The 5,475-nt window shown below is 44.2% G+C and overlaps 1 pseudogene; it reads left to right on the top strand.

The window, feature by feature from the left end:
- Positions 1-1,853: 1,853 nt before the first annotated feature.
- LOC124722994 lies at positions 1,854-1,970 on the top strand (annotated as a pseudogene).
- The last annotated feature ends 3,505 nt before the right edge of the window (positions 1,971-5,475 follow it).

Below are 5,475 nucleotides of genomic sequence, written 5' to 3'. Positions count from 1 at the left end.
GTAACCTCACTGTATGCCATAAGGTTCGTTTCGGTCTGTACTCTAACTGAATATCGTACAACCAAATGTTCAAATGTGTGTGAAATCTTATGGGACTTAACTGCTAAGGTCATCAGTCCCTAAGCGTACACACTACTTAACCTAAATTATCCTAAGGACAAACACACACACCCGTGCCCGAGGGAGGACTCGAACCTCCGCCGGGACCAGCCGCACAGTCCATGACTGCAGCGTTTAGACCGTTCGGCTAATCCCGCGCGGCTATCGTACAACCACTCCCCATTTATTTGAGAGGTCATTTCCTGAATATCAATTATTCAATATAATTCTCTGTCTTCTACATCAGTCACAGCCATTAGAATATAACCCATTTTATATTGCTGTGTATTTTATTAACTCGCAATTCTAGTGAATGCATAGACTATTCGAGCGCAGGATCACAGCTGCAGCTTATTATTTGCAGCGAATCAGCTGTGTGGCATGAAAGCAGACATTCGCGGCTCGACCCTATGACTACATCTAGCTATTATTTTTAAGTAGACCCGTGCATCGCCGCAGTACCGAAAGTACGAGTAACCACAGATAAAGAGGGAACTGATTTGCTCATTAGGATGCTGTTTATAAGAGTAACTACTCAGCAGTATCCGTTAGTTATCGCTGCGTACTGAAGTCCATTTAGTAACTCAAAGTAATAACCTTGCTATCGTTCATTAATTCGCCAACAATGTGCATTCTAACGCATTTTTTTGTTAGTTTCAGTATGCAGAAACTGAGAACTGTAGTTCACCAAATAACCGGAGGTCCAGACGGTATCCAAAAGTACCACCTTTGTAAACTAGTAAAAATAATAAAATAAAAATTCCGAAAAATGTCCGCAGTCATTACGATACCTTTGACTGCTCTGTTCCATTAAGAAATCTAAAAATCTTAGTGTTTTTGATAGCTCAGGCAACAATGAGTTAAAACTGTTCGGAAAAGTTTAAAGTCGTTTTTCTCAAGAAGTGTTGAGAGTTGTTCCTTGGTGCCACTGATGGCCATGTGATGGCCGTCTGTGAGTTCCTCCATACAACCTACCTGCATGCTAGAGACTCTGGACCTACACCTGGAGTTACGGTATGGCGTGCGATTTCGCATGACAGTAGGGGCACTCCCGTGGTTACCCTGCGCACACTGACTTAAATTTTTGCGTCAGTCTCGTGAGTAGACCTGTTGTGCAGCCATTTATGAACAGCATTCCAGGGGGTATTTTCTGACAGGATAACGCTCACTCACATGCCGCTGTTGTGACCCAACATGCTCTGCAAAGCGTCCACACTTCATCATGGCGTGCTCAATCACTAAATCTGTTTCCAATTGAGTACATATGGGGCAAGTCCAGTGTCATCCACGAACAGCATTAACCTTCCCTGTCCTGACTGACCAAGTGCAACAGATATGGAACTCCATCCCACAAGCTGACATCCGGCACGTGCATTCAACATTGTGGCTGTTATATCGGATATTAACGTACTAGCATTTCACATTTACAATGGCTTATTTCCCGCTTACATTAACCTGCGCTCTTGGAATCTTAATCACTTAAATATGCTACCTAGCCAAAAGTATTCCCAAAATCTCATTACTCTACATTAATTATTTTGTGGTTTTGCGATTTTTCCCCCGTCAGTTTATTTCAAAATAAAATGTGTTGCTGTAATGTATTTACAATTTTTTAAAAAGTCTACTTTCTAGAATACCGAGCGAAGTGGTTGGACTCACATTCAGAATGAATTTGTTTCCATTTCACGCCAGTGGGTTCCTCCTGATTTCCCTAAATTGCTTGAGGAAAATGGTAGAAGGCATATTTTGAAAAGGGCAACGGCCTTACCACAGTGGATACACCGGTTCCCGTGAGATCACCGAAGTTAAGCGCTGTCGGGCGTTGCCGGCCGTTGGATGGGTGACCATCCAGCCGCCATGCGCTGTTGCCATTTTTCGGGGTGCACTCAGCCTCGTGATGCCAATTGAGGAGCTACTAGACCGAAGAGTAGCAGCTGCGGTCAAAGAAAACCATCATAACGACCGGGAGTGCGGTGTGCTGACCACACGCCCCTCCTATCCGCATCCTCACCTGAGGATTATACGGCGGTCGGATGGTCCCGATAGGCCGCTTGCGGCCTAAAGACGGAGTGCTATCTATATTTTGAAAAGGATGTGGCGGATGATAATTAATTGAAACTCTCAGCTGCCGACAGGTGTTGTTGATATACCTCGATGGAGACAGCTGAAAATGAGTGCCCCGACCGGAACTCCTGCAGGAGATCCCGGGTTCGAATCCCGGCCCGGGCACACATTTTAAACTGTTCCCATCGAGGTACATCGACAACATCTGTCGGCAGCTGAGGGTTTCAATTAATTATCATTTATTCTAGGGAAGCTGCACGGTCATCAATGGAATCTGTTATTTCGGGAACAGTTACTATCTTCATGGATATAGTGGAGGTACTTCACTAGGCTCACTTTGTAAACACCTTCTCGTCATCGAGATAGTAAATTAACTTATTCTTTAAAATCTGATGCCACACTGGATTATCAACACGTTTATTTGCCTTAAGTATTGAATAGTAAATATTTTCTTTTTCTTTTGTGACAGCTGTTGTTTTTTTTTTTTTTTTTTTTAAATTCAGGAGGCGACCTCACGGGCGTCCACAAGGCTCCTCAGCACACCGGCTGCGCTACGCTGAGAGGGGGTCTCGCCGCAGGGGCTCGGGGCCCAGAACGGTGTCCGCAGCCGGAGAAGAAGTAGCATCACCACGGCGCGCCAAGGCGGCAGCAGCGGTCGCTGCGAGGGCGTCGTCCGATGCTCTGGCGTCTCCGGCGGCAGAAGAGCCCGCCGCCGCTTCCGAAAACAGCATCGTGGAAGGCAGCAAAGTGGAGGAGGTGAACAAAGGGACCGGCATCGGCGACGACGTGGACAACAACCTAACGCCCAGCAGCCAGCCTGATTACCAGAGTGGGGTTCAGAGTGTGAGGCGGACGAACCTGGCGAAGAACAGGAACGGCGACGAGCCCGTTGTGACTAGAGACGGAGACAGGACACTCGATGGTGTGACAGGTGACTCTGGGAAGGGCGGGGACCGTGTGGATCTGATGAGTAGCAACGGAGGGGAGAACGGCGAGAAAGCTTCAACCGAAAACAGCAAGGTACCTGCGTCTGCTGAGACTGACATAAACAACAATGACCTACCGGCCCCTTCCGGAGGGATATCTCACAGTGCTGACACTGAGAGACCACAAGTTTATACGACTGTCGATATCAGATCTTCTGCAGCTGAAGGAGTCGAAGGCTTCACTCGCCACGACTCGAGTGCCACTCCAAAAACGATGAACGGTGAAAGCGACAGCAAAAGTAAAGACACAAATGCAGAGAACGTGGAATCATCTACAGAGAAGCGTAAGGCGGGTGAAAAAGGATCAGAATCAAAAACCAATGAAGGTAAGGGAACTGAAAGCGCATACTATTCTCTCCGTGTATCCTAACGAGTGACACACCTGTTACAAAACAGATGTCTCGTTAACAGAGAATAAACTCTAGGTTTAACTCCACCTCGAGAAAGTACCCTCTCTCTTGTCTGGCTACACAAAAGAATACGCTCTAAAATGTGGTTTTTCCTTCAGTACAGGTGTCTTCACTTAAAACAGAACATAGCACAGCTATACATTTACTTAGTTTGTAATATTATCATAAGGACATTTGCACGAAAGGGTGGAGGTTGAAAATTTTTTATATAGAAGAGAACAAGTATTGCCAGTTACATGTGCAGATATGTAGGCTATGCGTCAACAGCATTAGCCCTATCTCTTTTTTTATCAGCTGATAAACGAACAACACGCTAAAGACTACATACACTCTATGCATTAATCTACACTGTCTAGTTTTCTTTTAATAAGGAATTAATCTTTTGAAATAGCGTTCAGAATCGATAAATCGTTGGTGATCAACACACTGAAAACTATTCTGTTTCCGAGGTTAGTAACTCAAGTTTACCTGAACGTGTTTGCCTTTTGATGTACTTCTTTCAATTTTTAGGCAGTAATCGTGATTCTCATCATAGCAATTTGGCAGATCCTTATGACTATGAGTGAACCAATAGTCTCAATTAAACCCTATACATCTACTCACTGTCTCATGGAGTGTGGACAAACGACATTGTCGGCGGTGATACTTCCGTTGACCGGCAGTTCCCTTGGTTTTTATGGAGAAGAGTTTGCTGTGCTGTTTATTTATTAACAGATTATCTTGATTTTCAACTGAACAATGGAATCTACATGCAGTCTCCAACATGACTGTTGTAAGTTCAACAGACACAACACTACGTATCCCCAACGACAGATTCTGTAAGGGAAGATAGCATTTATAATTAAGACTTAAATCTATCGTACAGTCTCTCCTAGTTAACATTTCCACATATCCATCCGTTTATCTGGCTGTAAGCTTTCTTTTGCGCTTTTCTATACCCTGTGTTAAAGCGAGAAATTTCGTAGTGCATTTTTGATGTTTTCTGCATCGCCGTAATTGTACTACTAATTGGACTACGACTTACTGTATAGAGTAACTATTTTGCGTCCATGCGTCCACACTTCAACAACTGACCTGCCACCCAGCGGAGAATAAGCATTAATGGGTTTCTCTTGCCACGGGCACTTTGAGGTACGGACCAACCTCAAAGCATATTACTCCTAATAGTTATAATTATTACTTTGTAAATAAGGTAAATACTGATACAATTTTCTTTTCTCAGTCACCATTAAAATATCTCCACTTATACCCGTTAAACACTGTATATGAAGCAGGCAAATGAAAGCGAGACAGTTGGAAAAAAGTAAGTAAACTGTTCCTTATTTCAAGAGTAATCGCCATAACTGTTAATATATTTATATTTATCACACTGTGAGACAAGATTATCGATGCTCTCATGGGAAAACGTTCGCCGTTGCCTATGGAACCATCGCTGTACTCAGGCGTGCACCTCTTCGTCCGAAGCACATCGACGACCATGAATGGCTTTCTTCAGGGCCGAAAAAAATGTGGGAATGGCGTGAGGAGAGATCAGGACTATACGGAGAATTTGTAAGGTGGACCCACTCGCTTATTTCGAAGGTTGTTTCGAGTACGCTGCAGAGCTTTCGCTGAGAAGACCTTACGTATCCTCCACACAGTCCCCATCTCTCCTCATGTAATTTGCAGACTGTCGTAGAAGAACGTAAGTAGCACCATGGTGTAGTGTTTCTCATACTAAACTGTTGCAACGGAGGGTCGTGAGTTCAAAACTCACTTGGACTGTACAGTTTCAATTTCTACATTCGGTTCGAGTATATTCTAGAAATATCCACAAATATCAAGAATCATTGTACCGGAATGTTCTGTAGCCGTATATATACTCTATGTGTTCGGCATGGAGGCAGTTTGCTCTGCGCTCTTGTGTGTGCAAGTGC

The sequence above is a fragment of the Schistocerca piceifrons genome, chromosome 1 (assembly GCF_021461385.2).
Source record: "Schistocerca piceifrons isolate TAMUIC-IGC-003096 chromosome 1, iqSchPice1.1, whole genome shotgun sequence".
Taxonomy (NCBI): Eukaryota; Metazoa; Arthropoda; class Insecta; order Orthoptera; family Acrididae; genus Schistocerca; species Schistocerca piceifrons.
Note: the sequence above shows the minus strand (reverse complement) of the source record. Positions and strands in the feature narration are given on the sequence as shown.